This window comes from Phoca vitulina, unplaced genomic scaffold, assembly GCF_004348235.1.
Source record: "Phoca vitulina isolate PV1807 unplaced genomic scaffold, GSC_HSeal_1.0 scaffold20, whole genome shotgun sequence".
Classification (NCBI taxonomy): Eukaryota; Metazoa; Chordata; class Mammalia; order Carnivora; family Phocidae; genus Phoca; species Phoca vitulina.
In genome coordinates, this window is record NW_022589723.1 from 34,474,886 (window position 1) to 34,502,602 (window position 27,717).

General features: G+C 38.5%; 1 protein-coding gene across 1 annotated transcript in view; it reads left to right on the top strand.

The window, feature by feature from the left end:
- Positions 1–2,112: 2,112 nt before the first annotated feature.
- GLCE (glucuronic acid epimerase) overlaps positions 2,113–27,717 on the top strand; it is a 108,954-nt gene continuing 83,349 nt past the window's right edge. Inside the window, exon 1 of the mRNA XM_032417114.1 lies at positions 2,113–2,285. The gene's annotated coding sequence lies outside the window, so the exon portion shown is untranslated. The remainder of the gene's footprint in view (positions 2,286–27,717) is intronic.

Genomic DNA, 27,717 nt, shown 5'->3' on the forward strand with positions numbered 1-27,717 from the left:
AAGGATGCTCTGTGTGGAAACCAGCTCTCCCTGTTCTAGCAAGGAACTCTGAGAAATCCCAGAATTCTAAGTTCAAACCTGGTCTTCCAAGTTGTATTGACAAGGTGAAAGGATACACACACACACACACAGATATATTAAATTTCACAGTTTGTTAGTTTGTTTTATAACTTTTACATATTTATACATTTAACTATGGGCTTCTACACGTAGCCTTTTTGTGGACCTTACAAATGTCAGGGTTGGTTCTGGCTCCCCATTTAATACAGAACCAAGTTGAATCAGCTTGGCTTGGTTTGGAAGGCCTTTTAATATTGAGTCCTCTCTAATCTTACCTCCCACTGCTGTTCTGCAGTAATCTTCCATCAACCAAACTGGTCGACCCGTAGCCAGGCTTGGCCCATGTCCTTTCCTCTGTGCTCGCTCGGTTCACACTATTTTTCTCTGAAAGGCCTCCATTTCTGTCCTGCATTTGTATGGGCCACGCTACTGTTTTAAGACTCAGCCTTATAGTCACATGTCACATTCCACGGGCCTCTTCTAACAGCTCTTGTCTGAGCCACTTATTGGCATTCAAAGTGTGCATAGAACTATGTGTGGTCATTTTTCTTATTATGGACAAGATATGGCTATAAGATAAGGAAACATCAATACATAATCATTTTTGGACCAGGAAAGGGGACCTCCCCCTTCCCCCCCCCCCCCCCCCCAAATCAGAGGAGTAGCTAAGGAACGAGAAGAATGTAGTTAGGCAGTCACCAAAGGAGGAGATGGCCAGCATTGTCGAAAGCTGCAGAGAGGTCACTGGGAAAGATGTCCAAAAATAGAATATTTGCCCATTAGGAAAGAGGTCTTTTGTGACCATTGAGAGAAGAGCAGACTGTGTGGGTGAAAGCAACATTGTAGTGGGAAAAATGAGATGAGAAAGTGGAGACAGCAAACATACTTTAATGTCTCTCAAGAAAATGTGATTCTGAGAAGAGATAGAGTAGCTTTAGAGGGTGGAAGATGTGGGGTGGTTTTGTTCTGTTCAAAGGTTGGAGGAGACTGAGTGTGTTTGTAGGAGAAAAGAGCCAGATTAGAGGGAAAATTGATAATGGGGAAAGAAAGGATAGATGATTCAACAAAATCCGGGAATGGCTGAGATCCAGTGCACAGGTGCAGGGGTTAACCTTGATGAGGAGAAAGGGCGCTTCTTGCTGTGGGTAAGGGAGGGAGGGCGGGAAGATGAATGAAGGCTACAGGACAGGCATAATAATAGAGTGATTGGGCTTACTGGTGAAGAGATTGGCTGTCATTGTAGAGAAAAGGCTAAGAAAGCCCGAATTTTCTGGGGGCGGGTCCAGATTTCAAATATTCAAATATCACAATCTTCATTCATTCCTTTCACATTTATTCAGTGCCCTGCGTGTACCAGACACTGGCGTCTATCTACAGTGATGCGACTTTTCATGCAATTTTGGAATTTGTTATACTGGGACTCAAGTGAGATTTACTTTTTACTCTTCTAGAAGGCTTTAGGTAGAAATAAATGCATGAATCAGAAGAGAGTCCCTTGTCAGACCAGCTGTCCCGACTTGGGGTTTGGAAAACACGGGCATCTCAACAATGGCGCCCTGTTTGAGGCTGAGAGGGAAGAGAGGCGAGATGGGGGGAAGGTTTACACCCGGGTAACCCCAGGAGGGTGCGCCTTCAACCAGGAAGGTGCGAACCTTCTGTGCACTTCGGGCCGCGCTGTAACCAAGGGTAACGGCGCCTCAGCCTACACCAGTGTGAAGACCCGCTTCTTCCCTGAACCAGGTGTGTCTACGGAGGCTGACCAGAACCCGACAGACACAAGCCCAGCCTCCCCACCCGAGACACCTCGCCGCGATCCGCCACCGCCTCTGACTATTTAAGGTCACTGCTACTTCTGCCCCTAGTTAATTGTGAGGGGCGGGGGAGGGGAGAAGCGGTGGGCGGGACGAATCACCCTTTCTATTTTACAACTGGTCGCAATGGGCTCCGAGTCCCGCCTCCTGCGCAGCCGCCGACAGGCTCTCCGGGCTGTCACTCGAGCCTCCGCGGCCGCCCCTCGCCGTGGCTGGGATCTCGCGGGAAGAGCGGCGGGCACGGCTGTAGCTCGGTCTCCCGGCTGCGCGCGAAGCGGGAGGGCTCTCTTCACACAAGCGCTTCCTCGCGGAGAGGTTAGAGCTGCCGCAGTCGCAGGCCTGGGCCGCCCCTTCCCTGCCGCCGCCTTCTTTTCCTCAGGGCTCCTCGGTCCGCTCGCCCTCCGGCGCTCCCAGGTAAGTAAGCCTAGAGCGCGTCCCGGCTGCGGACCGGTCGGGGAGCCGGGACTCGGAGCAGCCGGGGCGGGCTGGCTCCCGACGGGGGCGGCTCCGCGGGCTGCGCGGCGCTGCCTGGTGGGCGCGAGGCTTGGTGGGGCTCGGGAGTGCGGGGGGCAGGAGGCGGCGGGGTGGGACCCGAGTGCGGGCGCCCAGGGGCGGTGTGGCGGGTGCCGGGGCTCCTGAGGCGAGGGGGCGGTTTACTGGGGCTCTTCCAGCTTGGCGTGGGGGTGGGTGGTGGCGCACAGGGTCCCACTTCAGGGTCAAGGGAGATTTGTCAGGGTCCTGGGGTTCCTCGAGGAGACGTAGCGGGGTTCCGGAACAAGGGGTCCTCTTACCGTGGTCGCAGGCTCTTTGGGGGCAGAGAATTCAGCTTAGCAGGTCCTGAATCTCTGAAGGGGCAGATCATTGGGGTGTTGGGGGTCCTTTGAGCGGGAGTGTTTCGCATCCCTGGGTGACAAAGCAGCGTATTAGGGTTCGGGGAAGGGGGCTCTGTTTATCCGGGTCTCCGGGCGAGAGGGCGATGTGTCTGCGCCCTGCAGGGGCCGGGCCGCCTTGGTGGGCTGCTGGGGGCGGAAGGGTGTTCGGCGGAGACCGGCGTCTTTACTGGGGTTTCTGCTTTGCCCAGAGGGGGGCGGTAACTTGGCATGGTCTCCAGTCTTTAAGGGGGCGACAGGGCGAGTTGGCGGGTCTCCGGCAGATCTCGAATGGAGGGCGCGGCTCAGCAGGCACTACTGGGTCGGCTCGGGGCAGGAGGGGGCTCTAGGGGCATCCGGAGCCAGCCCAGTAGACAGTCTGTGGCTGGTCAGCATCCTGGAACAGGTCTCTTTCTACGTGAGATTTATTCGGTGCTCAGTGGGAGCATTGATCCGCGTTGTTTCTTAGTTGGAGAAATCTTGGGGTTGTTCTGCAGTTTTCTTTTCCCTGCTCCGGGATCCCTGTGGGGGCTTGCTGGTCTCGCTGCTCTGGGATCGAGAGAGTGGCAGCACCTTAGGTGGGTATATAGACTCTAGGTTCTTTGGGAGGCGAGTGTCCTGAGGTTAAGCGTGCCAGCCGCTGAAGATAGGGAAGGCTGTGTGGTTTTGGCTTCGCTTTCCTAGGTAGTCTGCTTTGCTGATCCTGCATTATTAGATCTGTCCTGAAGTCTTGCCTGAGTGTTGGGCAGAGTGAAGTAGTGATGGGAGGTGTGTTCGGGCTTCTCTCTGTCCTTTGAAAAACGTTCGTGGAGAGGGATAACGTGAACTTCAGTCTCCAAATAATGTATCGGAATTTGAAGTCCCAAAGCTAGAGCTCTGCAGAAGCGTCATTTGAGACCTGTAAGGATGACTAGCAGCTCTTTTAGAGAATCCTGCTAAACAGTTTTTTTGTAAAGGTTGAGTTAGTCTTGACTCTAATGCAGAGTTCTTGGTAACTAGCCCAGACTTTGGTGAAATTTAAATAAAATGACCCGTGTGTATGGTTTTTAAAAAGATGTATGGCTTGGGAAGTCTGCATAGATAGCTACTTCATCAGAGAGGCCTGTAAATGAAGTCTGATGTGGCAGGCAGTGGAGCCCATATTAACAGTAATTCTGTCATTTTGGGTAAACACACATTTGACTATGCCAAAGCAAAGAATTTTGCCTGCCTTAGTCTTTTTCTTAGTAACAGTTTTTTAAGATTGAGATTTCTTTTGATCTTAGAACCAGAAAGATTAGGGTTAATGTACTTAATCCTTGAGTATTGCAATCATTAAAAAAAAATGCAAGGGGATCCTACATAGCAATATTTAACCCATTGAGGAGCTTAAGTTTTTTATTTTTTTTTGTTTTTGACTGATTGACTTTCAAATTGATCAAAATTTCAAAATTGATCAATTGAGCAGATATTTGGTTAGAACTACAGCCAAAAAACCCTAAACAGACCTTTGTTTTCCTCACTATTTTTGAAAGACAAATGATAAATTAAGCAAATTTCAGTAACTTTTTAAAAAAGCAGCTTTCATGATTTCTAAGTAAACATACTGATCAGTCAACAAATATTTTATTATCTGGTAGGTGTCACAGCACTGGAGGTACAGTGATTCCAGCTCACATGTAACCTATATCGAGAGAAAGCAAATAAAATAAATACATAAAATAATGGAGATGCTGATAATGAAGAAACAGGGTACTTGGGGTTCAGCTCACTTTTTTTTTTTTTATAAACCCTGAATAATAATATAATTGATGTCTGTTGTGATAACTGGAAACCAAATCAGGTAATGATCTACCTTCTGAATTATTAAAGATTGAATTATGATCAGTACAGTTTGGGTGTTAAATATATATTGACTCTGAGGATTAGCACCTTTTGTTATATAAGCATTAAAAAGTCTGTAAGGATACACATCAAACTTACGAGTACTTGGGGGATTCTTTAAGAGAGGGTTGTAGAGGCATGGAAGAGCGCTATTAATTTTATGCTTTTATATTATTTGAATCTATTTCCGTGAGTGGACGTAAGTGCAAATTAGAGAAGTTTAAAAATTAAAACATTTTGGTCACTATGCAAATTTGTGAAATGTACAGTATTTATAAGGCATTTTGTCAGTGTTGCCACTTCCACTGTGTGTACTAATGAAGGAAAAAATGTATTTCAAGAATCTAATATTATAGGGGGTGGGGAGCACAACAGAATAAGAATACTGAGACCTAAGTAAAATGTTAAAACATGTTAAAGATGTTGGATGTTTAATTATATAAAGATAAATTAATCTAGGCCTTTCCTTTTTCAAATTTAATTATTTCCAAGTTTGAGAAGGGAAGTTTTTCAACTCCTTAGACAAGAATACCTTTTGTCTCTGTGTTGGGGGTGGAGGTGTTCTTATTGATACACAGATTTCAGGAAGAGATTTCTTTTTGTCAGATGTATGGATACATCTACTAGATTTGTTTTTCTTCTGAGGCATATGAAACATAAAAATAATTTTATGATTCATTATTACTATAATTTAGTTTTACTATTTATATTTCATTATTACTATAATGAAAATGGTACTACCAGAGTGTGTTTTGGATTATCATTCAAAATTCTAGAATTATAAACATGATGTACTACAGCAATTTCTAGAAAGGAAATCATAAGACATGGATTCCAGTCTTCACTGTCCTACTAACATATGGCCGTGGGTAATTTCTTAGACTCTTAGGGCCTCAGTTTCCATATATATAAAATTAAAGAGAAGTCCCTGTCAGTAATCAGTGTAAGCTCCGATTCCAAGGATTCTATTGCATTTTGATGTTGCATGTCAGCGTATTATGTCTACAAAAAGGGATAGATGTCTGAAGAGTAGCTGGTTCTCAGGATACAACTAGTTCCATGTAATTTTCACTTATGATACCTAATTTTAGAAACCTCTTCCTTTTTAGGATATATAGGAAATATTTAATTCCACAATATACATTCATGAAGATAAACGATTTTCTTTTGATGATTTAACTTTATTTGTTTTAAGCATTATTATTTTCATTTCTGATTTCTGGTTGAGTATGTGATGATGTAATGTCCTTATTTAACTTTGGGTTGTAGAATGAGGTTACTAGTGGTTGACTCCCTTTAATCCATCCTTTACACTCCTGCCAAGGTGACTTTTCTAAAATGCAAATCTATTCAAAGCTTCTTTCTTAAAATCCATACTTCTCCTTTACCTACAGTACATATTTAGTTCTAACTCTTTATCATTACAAGGCCCTTCATCATCTGGCTCATCTCCTGCATTTCCCCCACCGTAAATCTGAAGCTCCAACTGTACTAATCCAGTTAATTCACTGAAAGAGTTATACTGTTTCCTGACTCAGAGCCTTCTCATATATTCTCCCCACTGCTTAGAATGCCTTTCTTTCTCCTGTCTTGCTGACAAAGTCTACTGAGTTTTCAAGATACAAAAAAAAGCACCGTCTGCTTTTTAAGTCTTCTGTATCCTCTGGTCCTCCCTCTTCCTTACCCCACTGGGTTATTCACTCTCTCTGTCTTGTTCATTCATTCTCTTACGTTTGCTAGTATGCTGTAATTATTTATGTCTGTCACTGGCTCCTCCTTGACTCAAAACTAGGTTTATATTTGTCTTACTACTTTTTGAACCTCGATTGCTTATTTTACACAGTTGGGTCTTATTACAGGTTTGAACCCTCAGTGCCAAGATTGATATCTTCATAATGTCTGAGTTAAGCCCAAATCTCAGTCTTGTCCTATTTTTCTAAAATTTTGGGCTTTCTCTTATTAATAGAATATGATACTTTAACCTTACACCTATGACCACAAACTGATATTAGATCTATAGTTCTGTTTGGTTTTTTTTTTAAGATTTTATTTATTTATTTATTTATTTGACAGAGCAAGAGAGCAGGGGGAGCAGGAGAAGGAGAGGGAGAAGCAGGCTCCCCGCTGAGCAGGGAGCCGGATGCCGGGCTTGATCCCAGGATCGTGGGATCATGACCTGAGCTGAAGGCAGACGCTTAACCATCTGAGCCACCCAGGTCTATAGTTCTTATCCTCGTTATTTAAGAAGTAAGACTCCCCAGCACTATAGGAGTTAAGGGTTACTCTGTTAAACTTGCAGATTTTGAGGCAACAACTAGTTCCTATAACTAAAATTGCTGGTAGAGTTATAAACTAATTTGGGTATTTCAGATCTTGGATATCAGTGATTGGTAGATATTTTTACCTTGGCTGCTTTTTGTATGGGACATGATTGTTGCCAACCTGTGTGTGTCTTTATATTGTCTGTTTATTGGCTGAAGGTTTAATAACTTGCTCAGGGTCATTATCTACTAAGCAACAGGCTGTAACTAGATTCAGGTCTGTTGTACTCTTGGTTCTATGCTTTTCCAAGTACTATACTGTTTTCTGAATATGACTGCTTATTCAGTGTATTAAAATTGTTAATAGATATTTTATTCATTTTACAAATTGAAGACGTTAGGTTGTAATGTTTATTCATTCAGTTTTTTCAAAAAAGTTAGAGAATTTGAGATTGTTTGGACGGAGATCATTTAATCCAACTCTCTATTTTAGCATGTGAGGGAGCTGACACATGCAAGAGTAATTGAATGACTTGCTCAAGATCATGTGGCTAATTGGTTAAGATTTTCTTTGTTAAGCTAGTTATGCACATTGGTATTATAAAACCATTATTTGAAAGGAATACCAGGTACCTGGTCCTGCCCGCCCCCCAACGAAAAAAAAAAAAAAGCCTGGAATGGCTTTTAGAAAAGTGATGTTGAGGATCTCAGAGTCTTAAGGACATGGCTCAGAGAAAATCCAGACTTTGGATCATGACACATGGAGACGCCTCAGTGCCTTTACTCACATAGTTCCCTCGTCTTGGTTTCTTTCCTTCCTTTTTTTCTTTTTAAAAATCTATCCACAGTTACCTAATCTTATGCCTGATGAAGTTGTTATTAGCATCAGCCTCACTCGTAACCACTTAAGTGCTATCCATAAGCCAACTAATAGAGATACAAAAAAGCATAAAATCTAGTCACTATCCTGAAGAGGCTTGGTTTATTTGGGAGTGGGAGTCAGTGTATGTTTAATTGCAAGGTAATATGTAAAGATGCCATGAGTGGTACAGCTGTAGGAACTCAGAAGATTAGATAAGGGTGGACTGAGCTAGTGGTTACAGAAGTTTCTCTGTAGAAAAGATTTGACTTAAGTTAATCTTTTTTTTTTTTACGATTTTTATTTTTAAGTAATCTCTACACCCAAGGTGAGGCTTGAATTTACAATCTCAAGATCAAGAGTCAAGAGCTGTACTGACTAAGCCAGCCAGGCATCCCAATTTAAGTTAAAAAAAAAAAAAATTTTTTTTTTTTTTTTAGAGAAAGCACGAGGGGTGGGGGAGAGGGGCAGAGGGAGAGAGAGCATTTTTTTTTTTTTTAAAGATTTTATTTATTTATTTGACAGAGAGAGAGACAGCGAGAGAGGGAACACAAGCAGGGGGAGTGAGAGAGGGAGAAGCAGGTTTCCCGCCGAGCAGGGAGCCCGATGCGGGGCTCGATCCCAGGACCCTGAGATCATGACCTGAGCTGAAGGCAGACACTTAACGACTGAGCCACCCAGGCGCCCCTGGAGAGAGAGCATTTTAAGCAGGCTTCATGCTGGACATGGAGCATGACACAGGACTCAATCGCATGACTAAGATCTTGACCTGAGCAGAAATCAGGAGTCACATGTTTAACTGACTGAGCCACCCAGGTGCCCCTAAGTTAATCTTTAAATAAGGAGTTGGAGTAAAACTCTTAATTAAACTCACTGAAACTCTGGCTATTTTATTTTGTTTTGCTCACTTCCCTATAGTCACAGTAGCCTTCTCTCTGCTTCAGAAGACCTGGAGCATGTTCTTCCACACATACATGTCTCCCTCCCTTACTTCCTTCAAGTCTTAATTAAAATATTACCCCTTCTATGAGGCCTTTACTGGCTCTGTTGTTTAGAATCATAGCAGCCCTTCCACGCATACTCTTCCTATTTCTCTTCCCTGCTTTGTTTCTTTATTTTGTTCTTTCAGCTATCCCAACATACTCTATATTGTCTTTCCACTCCTAGTATAATATAAGATCCATGAGGGCAGGGATTTTTACCCATTTTATTCAGTCCTATATACCTGCACCCAGAACAGTACCTATTACAGAGTAGGTGCTCAAATTTTTGTTGAATAAAACAATTGAACTTTAAAGCAGGAATTTGGAAATTATTTGATTTAACGTTTCCTCCTTCCTTTTTTCCTTTCTTCCTTTTTTCCTGGCTGGCTTAGAGGAATAGGAACTTTCTCTTCCATTTTCTAAAAAATTTATGGGACTTCAAAAATATCCTATATTGTAAAGTGCAGAAATTATAAACTGCTCAATGTATTTCTACATGTGTAAACATGTAGTCACCAACCAGATCAAGATCTAGAACACTTCTAGGACCTTAGAAACCTTCCTCACGTTCTCTCCTAGTCAGTATTTCCCCGGAGTCAGTCTTTCCCTGAAGTAACCACTCTTCAGACTTCTGTCGCAACAGATTAGTTTTATTTTCCTAAACTTCATACAAATGGAATCAGCCTGGTTTCCTTTGCTCAGCATTTTGTCTGTAAGATTCATCCATATTTTTTTAAGGTAACAGTAATTCATTCTTTTTCATTGTAGTGTAGTATTCCATTGTTTGAGTACATATGTTTTTCTGTTCTGTTGATACATTGGGCCATTTCCAGTTTTAACTCTTAGGAACAAAGCTGCTGTGAACAACTTTGTACCTGTCTTTTGGTGCACATAAAGATTACTTTCTTGGGGTACCTAGTGGCTCAATCAGTTGAGCATCCAACTCTTGATTTTGGCTCAGGTCATGATCCCAGGGTTCTGGGATTGAGTTCTGCATCAGGCTTGCCCAGAGGGGAGTCTGCTTCTCCCTATGCCCCTCCCCCCACTCGTTTGTTTTTTTCTCTCTCTCAAAAATAAATAAGATCTTAAAAAAGATTAATTTCTTGGCTAAATAACTAGGAGTTAACTTCATCTCCACATATATATATATAGAGAGAGAGAGAGACACATAATTCTTAATACCACATGGTTTTTAGCACATGCTAGATGATCATTAAATGATTGAAGATAAATTAGTAACTAATCATGTACTGTGAGATTATCTCAAACTTATTAAAAATGTTGGAGAACTGTTTCCTTTTTTTTTTTTTTTTTAAGATTTTATTTATTTATTTGAGAGAGGGTGAGAGTGAGCATAAGCAGGGGAGGGGCAGTGGGAGAAGCAGACTCCCTGCTGATCCCAGGACCCTGGGACAACATCCTGAGCCGAAGGCAGCCTCTCAACTGAGTGAGCCACCCAGGTGTCCCTGGAGAACCGTTTCTAGTCCATACTTTTTTCTTTTATCTGACATAAAGTATGGCTTTATCCAGGCTTTACACATTTCTCTTTCATCTGGGATTGCCTTTTTTTTTTTTTTTTAAAGCCATATTCCTCATTATTTGCTCTCCCTCCTCTAGAAAATGGGAGAAATATGCGCAGGAAAGAGAAAGTTCAAATTAATTTCAAGATGTGAATTTCAGAACTGGTTGGCTATTTTTCTTTAATTTTTCAACAATAAAAGTCATTTTTTTCTGACATTTGGTTCTACTGTACATTATATTTTTTCTAACATTCTATACACTTTGAAATCAGTTATACCAATACATTCATAGCACAGGTGGAGAAGCTGTGAATCTGTTTTTTATTTTTGTCATGTGTTAGTGATGTTTGGGGTATGTCAAGCAAAGGCTTTCTTTGATGGCCTTAAGTAATTCTAGAAATGGCTTTAGTTGGTGAAGAATGCAAATGAGAGCTACAATAATAGAAGAAATCTTGAGTAATATTTTTCTAATTCTGGGAAAGTTTACAGTTTTCTTTTGAAGTGATTTCTAAGCTAAGACTTGAAAGATGAGTAGGAAACAAGGTGGATAGGACACCTCAGAGGGAATGAGGTAAAAGAACACTGTATGTAGGCAACTACATTTGCAGAGAGAGAGCAGGGCAGATTTGGGGATCTGCAGGCGATTCAGGAAGGCTGGAGCAGTGGTTTTCAAGCTATAATGTGTATATGAATCTCCCGGTAGGAGTGGGGCTCATGAATTTGGAGTTCTAACATGCTTACAGGTGATGGAAATGTTGCTGGTTCAAGGATCACACTTTCTTGCAAACTACTGGGTTCAGGTGTAGAAAGCAAGTGAGAAGGAAGGAGTAGCGAGTGAAAGCAAGGACCATCCATGAGTCTTTTTTTTTTTTGGCCAGGGCATTATTCTTTATTATTATTATTATTTTTAAGATTTTATTTATTTATTTGACAGAGAGAGACACAGAGAGAAAGGGAACACAAGCAGGGGGAGTGGGAGAGGGAGAAGCAGAGCGGGGAGCCAGATGCGGGGCTCGATCCCAGGACCCTGGGACCATGACCTGAGCCGAAGGCAGACGCTTAACGACTGAGCCACCCAGGCGCCCACCAGGGCATTATTCTTAATAACAGCAATATGAAAACACAGTTGAGTCTTAAAACCAACGGAAGGAATTTGGGCTTAAGGCATTGGTAACCCACTGAAGGGTGCCAAGAGTAATAGTGAACTTGTGATTTAAGTGGGCACTAGTGGTGGAAATAATCTTTAGGGGTATGCTCCAGCTACATTTGAAACATACAGATTAATGTCTGAGAAATGATAATTTACCTATTCATCAATAACTCTTGTTTTTCCCAGTAGCAGACTCAGTGCATTTAAAGGATAAGCTTGGTTATATTTATTAATTTAGATGTTATATGTTAGTTTAAGCAGTTCTTTCTTCCAGGGATATTATTTATCCTAATAAGTATTCTTATAATTTTATCTCATAATTACATTATTAACCCTGTCTGATGGGATAATTTTTTTTCCATTTGTGTACCGATATAGTAGTCTGAGGTTTTCTTTTTTTATTGTTTTGATTTAAAAATGAGCTAGCTGGTAGTGCTTATTGTATTGTATGGTAGTGCTTATTGTATTGTATGGTAGTGCTTATTGCATGGTAGGAATGATCTTAATGATACATAGTAAAAGTAACTTGGGTTACTCTTCATTGGTTTCCCTAAATGTTATTAATTAGAAGGTTTTGATTTAGTATTTCAACTGTTTAAATACTACATCAGTTTTGCAATATTATAAACTTAAGAATAAAGGTGTGTGTTCATGTTTTATATATTTATATTGTATATAAATAGAGTTATATATATAACTGTCTCTATATATAATTCTTTATATAAAATAGAGTTCTAGGTACTCTTTTAAAAACTTGGAGAAAGGCAAAATAAGCTCAGCCCAAATAAAGCATTACTATCATTTTGGTATACATTCTTCCTCCTCCCATTAATACATGAATATATTTATTCATATATATACTGTTTGTTACCCCACCAAGCATTATATCATGAAGACTTTTCTACTTCATTAAAATTGTTTCAAAATCTAACTTTATTAAAGTAGCACAGTTCTGCTGAATGGATATATAGTGATTTAACCATTCCCAATTATTAAACATTTTTTTTCCTCTGCTGATAACATAGAAGAAAATCTTTGCATAAGTTCATTCTCCATACTTACTTTCTTAGGATAGGAATAAAAATGTTCAGCCAAAGGCAAGACCTTAAAAAAAATTAGGTATTGCCATTTTGCTTTCTAGAAGGGTCCTGCCAATTTATATGCCAATATTCAGCTTTTCTAATTTGGTAAGCAAAAATGATCTTTCTTTAATTTGTGTTTTTTTTTATTATAAGTGAAGTTGAACATTGTAAATTGTTTTTAAAACAATTACATATTAAAATATTTTAAAAATATCTTTAAGAGAATCCCTTATACATTATCTTGTAAGGTAAAATATTTTAACTGGAATTAATGTTTTCTTTTAATGGATAAATTAATTTTTTTGAATATTTTTTACAAAAACATATAAAACTCCGGGACCCAAACAGTTGCCTGAGTGGCAACCACTGTTAATCAGTTTCTTATAGAAATACTTCCAGAGGTATGGTAGATCATGTATGTGTGTATGTGTGTATTTATATGCCAAAACGTTAGACAAATTATGGAGAACATTCATTAAAATACTGTCTAGTTCAGATGTGGTATTGTGCACTAAATTGTGTACTAAAAATTAGAAAGGGTCTAAAAATGATTAGTATCTGGCTACTAGCCCAGAAGGAAGAAAAAGCAGGGTCTGGCAGTATTTGGCAGTAATTTTCTATAAGACAAGTGGCCTTAGCTCTTTTTATTATTGGATCGATTCTTTGACAGTAGCACTTCTGTTTATAGTACTAATTCTGTAGTACTGTTCCAAAAAGGAAAGCCAAGTTTCTGAAAATTAGACAGTTGATACCTGAAAGAAACTCTTTAAAGTATAAAATCTATTTGGAGGTATCTAGAGGAAAGACACTTTATTCTTAGGTATTTTAGGATTTCTCTGCTTGACAGTTAAAGTTTTAGCAGAATTTTCATGACTTTGTTGCTTAACATTGAAAGTTTGAGCTTAAATAATTACAAATAAAATTTTATCATTTTCCTAAATTCTTATTTACCTAATTCAGAAACCAATCATCCATGATATAAACATATTTTTAAAATGATTTCCATGCTAATGGTACTATATAGTAGTAATTGGTCTCATACATCAAAGATTTTGTGCTTGACTTGAATGTTACTCCTAATTAAGTGATTTGAGCAATAAGAGTCAGAGGTTTTAATTGGATTCTACAGAGCTTTAATGCTTTAGGCATAAGGATACTTGCTTTTGGGTAGATTTTTTTAAGGCTCTTGTTTCCAAAAATAAAATTTGGGGATGACTGTTGTTTACTGAATACTAACTCTGTGTGGCCCAGGATAAGTAGGGGTATTATGAACGTTCCTGTTTGCTGGAATTCACACCTTCTATTCCAGATTAATCAGGCTGTAAAGGCTGCTAAAGAATTTGTACATAATAGTGGTTGGTAATATTTGAGGTATTTTAAGAATGAATTTATCAGAGGTGAGAAAGATCATCTTAATTTTTTAAAAATGTTTAATTTTGGAAAACTTATGTATTTTTAGGAGAATTGTAATGATAGTACAGAGAATTCCCATATACTGTTCACTCAGCTTTCCCTAACTGATATCTTATATAACCATGATACTCTTATCAAAACTAAGAAATACATCCTGATTTTAAAAAGAAAACAAAAAAAATTTTTTTGAGCCACCTATTGTATGTAAAAGAGTGTTTTAGCTGCTGAAGTATATACAATGTTGGAAAATAAGTAAAGGTTGCAGATAATAGTAATAAACTGATGAGATAGGTGTCATTCCTGAACCAAATGCTCAGATTTTTAACATGTGTGTTGTTGGTACTTAAAAAAGAAGGTGCTGATCACTAAGAGCCAGCATGAGTTCCCAGAGAGCAAGTCATGTCATTCTGGCCTCATTTCTTTTCTTATAGGGTAAGTAACCTGGTAGGTACAACAGAAGATACTCTGGCCATAGTATATCTAGAATTACAGCTACATTTATTGGATTTTTAATTTTGTTCTGGGTACTGGGTTAAATGCTTTACATAGATTGTCTCATTTAGTGGTGTTTTACAAATGAGGGAAGGGACCCCCAAGGTTATACAGATAGCATTTGACAGCCTTTTATGATATCTTTATAGACAAGTTAGAGAAATGTAGTCTGAATAATTGCATAGATAGGTGGATTTGTGATTGATTAATGGGCTGATGTTAAAATTAAACTGCAGTTCATTCTTAGTGGTGTCCCTCAAGGTGCTGTCTTCCCCCATGTCCTATTTAAAATGTTTATCCATTACAAACTATGAGGGAGTGCTAGTATGTTATGTGACAGAATCAGGATCCTCCCTCTGTCCTCTCCCTTTATTTTTAATAATTGGAAAGACAGACTGTGTCTAAGAAAATATTTATTATAATAATTTTATATTTGACATGTATGTATTTGCTAGGGACAAACAAAGCCTTGTAATTGATTTTTTTTTTTTTAATCTGCACAATTACAGGGTTGGAGACTTGGAAGGCTAACAGGTGGTTTGTTGTTGTTGTTGTTTTTAAGTAGGTGTGTGCCTGGCTGGGTCTCCTTATTTGTCTGAAGTTGATGAGTCAAAAGTTTATTATAACTGCCCAAAGGCTCATACTCAAAATATTTAATACTTAAATATTTTGAAGCAGGTTGTTTAAAACACAGTTGATTATCCTTTTCTACTCTGCATTTAGCTGACTGTTCTCCATTCTGTTTGCTGCTTTTTGATAGACAGTGTATTCAGAGGAGAGTAATCAGAAGGAAGCAGTGTCTTGAAACAGATATTTGCAAAATAATTGAAATATTTGAATTATTCAGCCTGGAAAAAAAAAGACTTTAGTGGGGTATATGGTAATGCTTTTTCAAATTGGGTAATTGAGTGATCTTTAATATTGTTCCTGATTTAAGTCTGTGATTCTGTGAAAAGCATGAAGGAATGGGACCTGGAAAAGGATTAAACATCTTTTATATCCCCAGAGGACAGAACTAGGAACAATGAATGAAAGTTAGAGGAAGGGAAATATTGGTACATAATGAAGATGTTTTTAACAATTGAAATGAAAATAGAGTGGACAGTTTCTCATTATGGTTTTAAAGTATGTATTGAATAGCATTTCAACAAGCTATTCTTATTCTCTAAGGACTTTTCCAACTCCTATCTTTTTTTTTTTTAAGATTTTTTTTTAAAGATTTTATTTATTTGACAGAGAGAGAGAGCGAGAGCAGGAACACAAGCAGGGGGAGTGGGAGAGGGAGAAGCAGGCTTCCCGCCGAGCAGGGAGCCTGATGCAGGCTCAATACCGGGACCCTGGGATCATGACCTGAGCCAAAGGCAGACACTTAACGACTGAGCTACCCAGGCGCCCCTTAAGATTTTATTTTTAAGTAATCTTTACACTCAACGTGGGGCTTGAACCTACAACCGCGAGATCAAGAGTAACACGCTCCACTGACTGAACCAGCCGGGTGCCCCCAATCTTTTTTTATTTCTTCATTGGTTATAATTCCCCATAGCAAAATTTTCTTGGGTACATCACTTATTCTCAGCACCTTATGGTCTTACATAGTACTAAATTTTAGTAATAACATATTATGTTAATAATAACAAATTTAAACAACAGCAGAGCATTTTTCACTGTTAGATTGATAAAGGTTAAAAAGTTTGATACACAACAATAGCAAGGATATATAGAATCACTCATACACTCTAGGCAGGAATGTAAATTTGTGCAGTTTCTTTGGAGGACTTATTAAAATTTTAAGTGTTCATACTTTCTGACTCAGTAATTTTAAAGATTTATCTTTGTTTATTATAGTGCCAGAAGCCCTAAGTAATTCTTAATATGGGTTAAATAAATGATTGTACAACCATACAGTGGAATGTCACACAGCCATAAAAAGAAAGAAAAAAGGAGTACTTTTGCATGAGTTCATCTCTAACACATATTATTGGGTGAAAAAAATAAGTTGCAGGACAGTATGATATGCTGACATTACTGTAAAAAAGTAAGTTGTGAAAAAAGTCAAGTGTGTATTTGTGGGTGTATATGCAAATACATATGCACACATTAATAAACACATTTATGCTTCTATGTTCATAAACTTCTCTGGAAGGATACACAAGAAAAGAAGTAGTTGCTTAGGGAGAGGGGTTAGGAGATTGGAAGTCTGAGATCTCATTAAGACTTTGGTTTGCCTGAGTATACTTTTATGCCACGTGTGTGTGTGTGTAGGTCAAGATTGTATTGTAAAAAATTTTTTTATTTTGAAGTCATTACAGATTCATAGGAGGTTCCAAAGTTAGTATGGAGAGGTCCCACATACCCTTCATCCAATTTCCCCCAATGGTAACATCTTAGGTAACTATAGTACAATATCAAAACCAAGAAATTGGCATTGGTACAACCCACAGATCTTGTTCAGGTTTCACCAGTTTTACATGTGCTCATTTGTGTGTGTATATAGTTCTTTGAAGTTTTTTTTTTTCAAAGATTTTATTTATTTGACAGAGAGAGACACAGTGAGAGAGGGAACACAAGCAGGGGGAATGGGAGAGGGAGAAGCAGGCTTCCCGCCGAGCAAGAGCCCAATGCCCTTATCGTGACCTGAGCCGAAGGCAGATGCCCAACGACTGAGCCACCCAGGCACCCCAGTTCTTTCAAGTTTTATCAGATGTGTAGATTAGTATAATCAACATCACAACTGAGATACAGAACTGTTCTATTACCAAAAGAACCTTGTGCTATCCCCATCCATCCATCCTATAGTCCCATCCATCCCTCTAACCTCTGGCAAACACTAATCTGTATGCCATTTTTGAACTTTGTCATTTCCAGATGATAAATAAATGGAATAAAAACATATGTAACCTTTGAGACTGCCTTTTTTTTTTTTAGCGTAATTCCCTTGGAATTCATCCAAGTTGTCGCATGTATCAGTAATTCCTTTTTGTTGCTGGGTGCTGGACAATATCCCATGGTATGGATGTACCAGAGTTTGTTTTGTTCTGTTTTGTTTTTTATTAACATATAATGTATTATTGGTTTCAGAGGTACAGGTCTGTGTGTACCAGAGTTTTTTAAATCTTCACCAATTGTTGGACATTTGGGCAGTTTCCAGTTTTGGCTATTACAGATAACAGCTCTTATCAACATTTGTGTGCAAGACATGAGACTTCATTTCTCTGGGATAAATGTCTAGGAGTATGAATTGCTGGGTATTATGGTAAATGTATTTAAGAAAGTGTAAAGTATATTTTAAGAGGCTGCCAATCCATTTTCCAGAGTGGTATATACCATTTTAGATTCCCATCAGCATTATTTGAGAGGCCTAGTTTCTCTCTCTTCCTTGGCATTTGATATTGTCACTATTTTTTACTTTAGGTGTTCTAATAGGTGTGTAGAGGTATCTCTTTATGGTTTTATTTTTATTTTATTTTTTTTTAAAGATTTTTTATTTATTTGAGAGAGAGAGAGAGCGAGCACAAGCAGGGTGAGGGGCAGAGGGAGAAACAGATTCCCTTCTGAGCAGGGAGCCTGATGCGGGGCTTGATCCTGGGACTCTGGGGTCATGACCGAAGCCGAAGGCAGCCGCTTAACGACTGAGCCACCCAGGCGCCCCTCTCTTTACGGTTTTATTTTATTTTATTTTTTTATTTTTAAAGATTTTATTTATTTATTTGACACAGAGAGAGAGCACAAGCAGGAGAAGTAGCAGGCAGAGGGAGAGCGAGAAGCAGGCCTCCTAAGGAGCAGGGAGCCCGATGCAGGACTTGATGCCAGGACTCTGGGATCATGACCTGAGCTGAAGGCAGACGCTTAACCTGACTGTGCCACCCACGCACCCCCTCTTTGTGGTTTTAATTTGCATTTCCTTGATGTCTAATGACGTTGAACATACTATTTTTGCCATCTGTATTCTCTTTGGTGAAATGTCTCATGTCTTCTCATTTTTTAATTTTTGTTATTATTTTTTAAGACTTTACTTATTTGAGAGAGTGAGTGAGAGAAAGAGAGAGAGAGAGAGAGCACACATGAGCAGGGACAGAGGGAGAGGGAGAAGCAGACTCCCTTGCTGAGCAGGGAACCTGACACTGGGCTCGATCCCAGGACTTTGGGATCATGACCTGAGCCGAAGACAGATGCTCAACTGAGCCACCCAGGCGCCTGAAAAGACCCAATTTTTAAATTTGTATTATTTTTTTAAAGATTTATTTATTTATGTAAGAGAGAGAGCACACAAGCAGGGGGAGGGCAGAGGGAGAGGGAGACAAGCAGATTCCCTGCTGAGCAGGGACCCCAATGCGGGGCTCAATCCCAGGATCCCGAGATCATGACCTGAGCTGAAATCAAGAGTCGGACGCTTAACCGACTGAGCCACCCAGGCGCCCCTGTGTCTTCATATTTAAAGTGTTTCTTATAGGCAGCTTCTAGTTGGATCATGCTTTTTTATCCAGCCTGATAGTATCTTATCTTTTAAATAAATAGAGTCTATAGACCATATACAGGCATACTTTGGAGATAGTGTGGGTTCAGTACCAGACCACTGCAATAAAGTGAGTATTGCAATAAAGTGTGTCACATGAATTTTTTGGTTTCCCAGTGTGTATAAAAGTTATGTTTATACTGTATACTCTGTTAAGTGTGCAATAGCATTATGTCTAAAAGAACAATAAACATACCTTAATTTAAAAATACTTGATTGCTGAACTTGGTAACCATCATCTGAGCTTTCAGTGTTGTAATCACTCTTCACAGATCACCATAACAAATAGAATAATAATAAAAAAGTTTGAAATATTGTGAGAATTACCAAAATGTGACACTGACACATGAAGTGAGCTAATGCTGTTGGGAAAATGGCACTGATGGACTTGCTCAACACAGTGTTGCCACAAACCTTCACTTTGTAAAAAACAGTTATCTGTGAAGTGCAATAAAGTGAAGCACAATAAGACGTATGCCTGTATGCTTGATGTGATTATTAATGTAGTTGTGTTTGAGTCTGTCATCTTGTTATTTGTTTTGCATTTGTCCTATTCTTTGTTCCTTCTTTTTTCTGTCTTCTTTTGGCTTAGTTGAGTATTTTCTGTGATTCTGTTTTATCACATCAGTTGCCTTATTCGCTGTAACTGCATGTTTGGTTATTTTAGTGGTTGCTTAGGTTTATAGTATATAAACGTTTATAGTATACATCTTTCATTTCACTGCTTTCAAAGATAATGTCATTTTATGTATAGTATTATGAACCATGCAAAAGTATACTTTCATTCTCTTTCCTTAGCCTTTATGCCATTGTTGTGATCCATTTACTTTTACATGTTTTAAAACCTCATTACATTGTTATTATTTTTTTCTTTTAGAGAGATTTAAATAATAAAACAAAATCTTAAATATTTACCCTTGAAATGATCATTTCTGGTGTTCTTCTTCTTTTATGTAGATCTGTATTTTTATGTGGATTTTCCTTCTGGCTAAAGAATTTCCTTTAACATTTAAAAAATGTAGCTCTGCTTGTGATGAAGTCCTTCTACTTTTCCTGTCTAACATTTCCATTTAAAAAAAATCTTCCATGTCCTTACTTAAGTTTTTACATGTGGAATGCGGTTATAATGACTATTTTCATATCCTCATATGCTAATTCTAATATTTGTGTCATTTCTGAGTCTTGTGGTAAAATTTGCATAACATAAAATTTAAGATTTTTAAGTGCAGCCATTGCCACTATCTATTTCTGGAACATTTTATCACCACAGTTTTAAGTCTTCCAGCCTATGAACATGTGATGGATATCTTTCCATTGATTTAGGTCTTCTTTAATTTCTTTCAGCAGTCTTTTGTCCCTTGCATTGTACATGTCTTGTACTTCCTTGGTTAAATTTCTTCCTAAGTGTTTTATTCTTTTTGATGCTATTGCAAGTGACATTGTTTTCTTAATTTCCTTTTCAGATTGTTCTTTGCTAATGTGTAGAAATACAACTGATTTTTATGTGTTGATCTTATACTCTACAACTTTACTGAATTTTATTAGCTCTGATAATTTTTCTTGTAGAGTCTTTAGGATTTTCTGTGTATGTAGTTTTACTTCTTTCTTTCCAATTTGGATGCCTTTTATATATTTTGCCCTGCCTCATTGCTCTGGCTGGAATTTCTGGTACAGTGTTTGAGTAATAGTGGTGAAAGTGAGCATCCTTATCTTGTTCTTGATCTTACGGAGAAAGCTCTTTTTTTTCCCCCTAGTTTGCTGAGCATTTTTTTTTTTTTAATTGTGAAAGGGTGTTGGATTTTGTCATGCCTTTTTTCCATTAATTGAGATGATCATGTTTCCCCCCCTTCATTATATTAATAGGGTGTATTACATTGATTTATTTTCATATGTTGCACTACCTTTGCAATCTTGGAATAAATACTACTTGCTCAAAGCATATACTCTTTTTAATGTGCTGCTGGATTAAGTTTACTAGTATTTTGTTGAAGATTTTTGCATTACTGTTTAAAAGGGATATTCATCGATAGTTTTCTTGTGGTATCTTTGTCTGGCTTTGGTATCAAGGCAATGTTTGTGTCTTAAAATGAGTTAGGAAGTGTTCCTTCAGTTTTTTTTGCTAGAGTTTGAAAAGGATTGGTGTTAATTCTTTGTTGGGAGGTTTTTAATTACTCATTCAGTCTCTTGTTATGGATCAGCAGATCATGTCTTTTAGGAATTTGTCCATTTCATCTAGGTTATCTAATCTGTTGGCATTCAGTTGTTCATAGTATTCTTTTATGATCCTTTTTATTTCTTTGAGGTCAGTAGTGTCCCACGTTCATTTCTAATTTTAGTAGTTTGAGTCTTCTCCGTTATTTTCTTAGTCTAGCTAAAAGTTTGTCATTTTTATCTTTTCAACTACCAACTTTTGGTTTCATTGATTCTCTTTGTTGTCTTTCTGTTCTCTGTTTAATTTACCTGGACTCTAATCTTTATTATTTCCTTTCTTTCACTAGTTTGCTCTTCTTTTTCTAGTTCCTTAAGGTGTAAAGTTAGATTAATGACTTGAAAACTTTTTTTTTTTACTGTAGATATTTGCAATAAATATAAATTAGTTGTCCGAGTCTGTTTAAGAGTTTGTTGTTTAATTTCCACATATCTATAGTTCTCCAGTTTTCCTTCTGTTATTAAGTTCTAATTTTATTCTGTTGTGTTCAGAGAATATACTTTGTATGATTTCAGTCTTTTAAATTTATTGAGACTTATTTTTGTATGTAGCCTTACCTATGGTTTATCTTGAAAGTGTTCATATGTGGGGCGCCTGGGTGACTCAGTTGGTTAAGCGTTTGCTTTCGGCTCAGGTCATGATCCCAGAGTCCTGGGATTGAGCCCCTCATCCAGCACTCTGCTCAGCAGGGAGACTGCTTCTCCCTCTCCCTCTGCCTGACGCTCCCCCTACTTGTGCTCTCTCTCTGTGTCAAATAAATAAAATCTTAAAAAAAATAAAATGTTCATGTGGACTCTAGAAGAATATTCCAGAATGCCCTGTTTTGCTGTTGAGTGGAATGTTCTGTATATATCTGCTAGGTCTAGTTAGCTTATACTGTTGCTTAAGTCTTCTATTTCCTTGCTGATTACCTGCCTGGTTTTTCTACTGAAAGTGGGATATTGAAGTATCCAGCTATTACTATAGAATGCTTCTCCCATTAGTTCTGTCAGTTTTTGCTTTATATATTTTGAGGATCTGTTGTTAGGTGCATATGTTTATATTTGATATATTTTCATGCTGGATTTACCTTTTATTGATGTATAATGTCATCCTTTGTCTCTTATAACTATTTTTGACTTAAAGTCTATTTTGTCTGGGGTGCCTTGGTGACTCAGTCAGTTAAGTATCCAACTCTTGGTTTCAGCTCAGGTCATGATCTCCCGGTCGGGAGATGGAGCTCTGAGTGGGGCTCTGTGCTCAGCCTGGAGTCTGCTTGGGATTCTCTCTCTCCCTCTCCCCCTCTCCACTGCCCCTCTCCCTACTAGTGCTCTCTTGCTTGCATTCTTTCTCTCAAATAAATTAAAAAAAATTAAATCTTATTTTGTCTGATATAAATATAACCACTTTAGCTCTCTCTTGGTTACCGTTTGTAAGGAATGTCTTTGTTCATTTTTTTGCTTTTAGCCTCTTTGAATCTTTGGATCCAGAATGAGTCTCTTATAGACAGCATAGTTCAGTCATCTTTTAAAATCCTTTCTACCTATCTCTGTTGTTGTTTTTTTTTTTTAAGATTTTATTCATTTATTTATTTGACCGGGGTGGGGGGAGTGCATACACAGGCAGGGTGAGCAGCAGAGGGAGAGGGAGAAGCAGACTCTCCGTTGAGCAGGGAACCCGATGTCGGGTTCAGTGTTACCCTGGGATCATGACCTGAGCCTAAGGCAGACACTTAAATGACTGTGCCACCCAGCCACCCCCAATCTCTGCTTTTTAATTGAAGAACTAAACTGTTTATATTTAAAGTAACTACTAATAGGTAAGGACTTTTTAATAAAAATATATATCCCTTTTGTTCTCCAGTTCCTCCATTACTGCCTTCCTCTGTGTTTATTTTTTTCTAGTGTACTATTTTGATTCCCTTTCTTGGGAAGCCATGGTAAGGGAGAGCCAAGTGGTGGTTAGAGCAAGAATCATTTTAGCCAGTTGAAGGGGTGAAGAACATCCCAAGGAGAGAGAGAATATCATAAACAGAGACATAGTAGAAGGTACCTGGTGTTGTAGAACAGCAGAAATTGCCATGTAGTTTAGAATTTAAGTGTATCCCTGTTTAATATTGTCAAAGAACAAAATCCGGCTGAGTAAATTTGAAGATCTAATTGGCTTTATTAAGGGATTTATGAATTGGGCAACATCTCATCTAGCAAGTAGAGGGGAGCTCCAAGGGTCTGTACAAACTGGAAGTTTTTTATAGGAAGGAGGGTGGGACAAGAAGGTTATTAGTGAAAGAAAAGAAAGGATTGTTCCAGGCAAGTTCATCTTCCCTCAGGTAGAAGGGCAAGGGGTATTATTAGGTGGATTTCCTCATCTTTCTTTAGGGGATGGAGAGGGCTCATGTGACAGATTACCTGATGGTGCTTATCAAAAAATTCCTGATGGGGGCGCCTGGGTGGCTCAGTCGTTAAGCATCTGCCTTCAGCTCAGGTCGTGATCCCAGGGTCCTGGGATCGAGTCCCGCATCAGGCTCCCTGCTCCGCAGGAAGCCTGCTTCTCCTCTCCCACTCTCCCTGCTTGTGTTGCCTCTCTCGCTGTGTCTCTCTCTGTCAAATAAATAAATAAAAAATCTTTCTAAAAAAAAAAAAATTCCTGATGGACAGGTTAAGACTTACATTTCTTTGGGAGGTTGAAACTGCAGTTAGGTTAGGTGTTAAAAGCCTGGTTTAGTTACTTGCCTTGCCCAAGTGATGCCATTTTGGGCCTTGGTTTTCTTTTTAACAGTGTTTTTGTAGACTTATTCCTTTTAGTAGCACTTAGAATTAATAAGCATTTTCTGTGTTTTGGCATCCAGAAATTTTTCATAAAAATGAATGTCAGACCCAAGACTGAAATCAGTAGTTGGTTTAATATTTCGCAAGACTGATCCTGAACCATTAACAATGATTTTTGTTGCAGCTTCCCAAACACCTCCTCAATTTAGTTGTAGCTGTTGGGCATACAGTGCAAAATAATGACACCTCTCCCCCTCATGGACTCTGCCTCCCTCCAAATCTTCCAGGAATATCCAAGTCAGAGAAAATGTTAATTATAAAATTATTGATTTTATTAATTAAACTTTTTATTAATTAAAAATTAATTGTAAAAATTTTAATTATAAAAATAAGCATAGAGTTCCATTTCTTTTTGAAAATTTGAAATTTTATATTACTGCATCTAAATTACCTGCTAATAGAATAAGTGTTCTTAAATCTTTTTAAAAATTCAGGAGCTCATTTTAGTTCTTAGGCACCTTTTGTAATTCATCAGCTAGATGTATTATCTCAGTGTCTGTTTCAGTTAGGCTTGTTTCGGCTGTGAGTATCAAAGGCCCATTTCAAACAGCCTTACACAACGAAGTTTTTTGGCTTAGCATAACTGGAAGTCTTAAAGGACAGTAGTCTTCAGGATTAGTTCATCACTACCTTACTGAAGACATGGAGAACTCAGATTCTTTAGGCTCCATAATACTGGCTTTATGCCAAGGCAAGACTTTCTCTGTAGTTGTATGATGGTTGCCAGGAAGGAACCATATGTTCTACAAGGAAGAAAAGGCTGGCATCTGTAGAGGCTGCTTTTAGGCAACAAGTTTGAGCAAAGGGCCCACAGTGACCACTGAGCTAAATGCTAACAGGCATTGCAAACAGGCTCATTAAGCGACCCACCTCAAAATAACTATAGGCCCTAACTGACCAGTACAGCCAGGCACAGTTACCAAGTTTACAAAACAAAGGGAAAATTCCATATGTCCCCACACTCCCTCACTCTGCCCTATAACTGTGGCCCCTTACCACTGCCTCGTCACAGACAAGCTCTCTGTTGCTGCCCTGCCTGCTGCTCCCTTGAATTCAGTAACCTTTCATCTCCTTTGTTCTGCCTTGGGTGAATTCTTTATCACCCGAGCCACTGGCCTCCACCCAATCAGAGTGCCCTGTGTTTGGTGCCCCCCCCATCCAGTGGGACACCCCACAGCTTCCTCTGGACAGAAAGGACAAACTTAACCAGAAGCTACCAGAGAACTTGTCTTCATGTGTCATTGGCATGATTCCTCCTCATTTCTGAATTTCTGGCAGTGAGGATGGGGACAAGCCCACCCTTGAGCTGAAGTCAGTTTTCCTTGTTGCTGCCACTTAGAGTTGTGGAATGGATATTGGAGCAGTCACAGTGTCTGCTTTGGTTGTGTCCTAGTGCTCTGAGGTTGCTGTTAGACTTTTATAATGAGTCGAAATATGCTTAGTCATATTTTATTGATTTAATTGCCCATGTTCAGAGCTTTCTATCATAGAAAGCAATACAGCAATTATTAAGCATTCCTTTCTTTAAAAAGAGAATGTTGAAATAGTGAAAAGATTGGAGATAGTTGGCAAATTTGAATCTGTATCTCTTGTAACCAATAATTTTTAACCTCTTTCACCTCCAGATAATTGATTTAGCTGCCATTTACATAGAGACTTCAGTGACTTGATTTGTGTCTCCTTTCTCTCCAAAAATTGCCTGGAGCATTGTGATAAAGTAGAAAGTGAGTTGGGTTATGATTAGGGTTCTAATTCTAGCTTCACTGCTTTCCAGTTATGTGTGATCATGGGCAAATCACTTCATCTCTCAGACCTTCAACTGTCTTCTTTATAAGATGAAATATCTTCTCGCCAAGTTGTTCTTATGGGAGTCAAAATGATGTGAAAGAAATGTGAGAAGTGTAGAGTAACACAATTTTAAATTGTCTTAATTTTTACACTAATTAAAGAGTGGGCATTTAAAGGGAGAAAATGTAAATAACAGGAGATTCTGGTCCTAAAAAATAAATAATTGATCTTAGATTTTGAGTATTCAAGATCTATCATTAGAAGATAAGGGTGTGTGCAGCTTTTTTGAAATTAGATGCTCAATGAGTAAAAGATGTTTTGTAATGAGTAAAAGCTGTTTGAATGCTTGATTCTAGTAAGTGTATCCTAGTAGCAACTTTTCAGGTATTCCCTACAATTTTTTTACTTCAAATTTTTGCCTTGGTTAAAGCTGTTTTTGAAGATAGCAGCCGTAGAGTAAATGTAAGCTGTAGTGCTTTATGTGGCTTGCAGGGTATGATGGATGCATTTATTTATTTATTCCAGTTATTGACTGTTTTCTCAAATGCATTTTTCCTTTCTTGGGACATTATTCTTTTGAAGAACCCTAAGGTCTCCCACAGAAATGTGGGTGGAGTTTGATTGTTATTGCTAAAGGAGATTTGCATTTCATTGCTCAGAACTCTGAAAAGCAAAAGTTCCTATTTAGAATTGAATGAAATTAAGATGATGGTGAGGAATTTGATTTTTAAAATACTATTTAATATATTCCTCATGTCTTAGGTTAATGTACAGGTGGAATCTGAATATGTTTTAATAAGCTATGTTAAATATAGTTTCTGTATTTTATTACAATAAAATGTGAAACAAAACATAGATGCTTTTTTTTTAATGAATTATCATTATTTGTTTTATTTATTTATTTTTTAAAGATTTTATCTATTTATTTCACAGAGAGAGACAGCGAGAGAGGGAACACAAGCAGGGGGAGTGGGAGAGGAGAAGCAGGCTTCCCACTGAGCAGGGAGCCCAATGCAGGGCTTGATCCCAGGACCCTGGGATCATGACCTGAGCTGAAGGGAGATGCTTAACGACTGAGCCACCCAGGCGCCCCAAAACATAGATGCTTCTTGAATTGACATCATTTATCTTTTTGTTTTGACCTAGTTGCTGCTGTCATGTTGGATTTGGGGCAATCTCTTTTCTAAATGAGAAGACTAGTTCTGCAATTTGCCTTTTTCTTTTATATGAGAAATACTTTTTATAGATTTTGAAAGGAAAAGGGAACTAACGTATGTTGACTTTGTTACTAGGTACAAGCATACCAAGTACCTAACATTTATGCACTTTATTCTTCCTTCAACCTGATGGGAGAGTATTAGTGTCCCCATTTTATAAAAGAAAACATTGAAATTTAAAGACTAAGTAACCTCAAAATTACTGCCACCGAGGAATCAATCACACTCTCCCTCCTGTATCACTCCTCCCTTCATTACATTTCTCATACTGCTTTCATGTAATTATTACATTTTTTCTTTGAGGAAGATTTTATTCTTCTTGCAAATGAAGAAAAGTGTTAACATGAGTGTATAAAGAATAAGAAAATGAGAACATATATTCTACATTAAAAGATAGAATCTTATATAAAGGTTTTTTTTAACATTAATTCATTTTCAACTGGTAAACCAGTTTTGTTTTTCTCATAAAAATACCACTTGGTCATGATGCATTATACTTTTTGTGTATTGTTGCCTTTCGTTTACAGAAATGTTAAGAATTTTTGTGTCTAGGGCGCCTGGGTGGCTCAGATGGTTGAGCGTCTGCCTTCGGCTCAGGTCATGATCTCCAGGTCCAGGGATCGAGTCCCGCATTGGGCTCCCACCTCGGGGGGGGAGTCTGCTTCTCCTTCTCCCTCCGCCTCTCCCCCTGCTTGTGCTCTGTCTCTCTCTCTCTCTCAAATGAATAAATAAATAAATAATTAAAAAAAATTTTTTTTTGTGTCTATATTCATGAGAGATTTGGTCTGTAGTTTTCTTAGAATGCCTTTGGTTTTGGTAT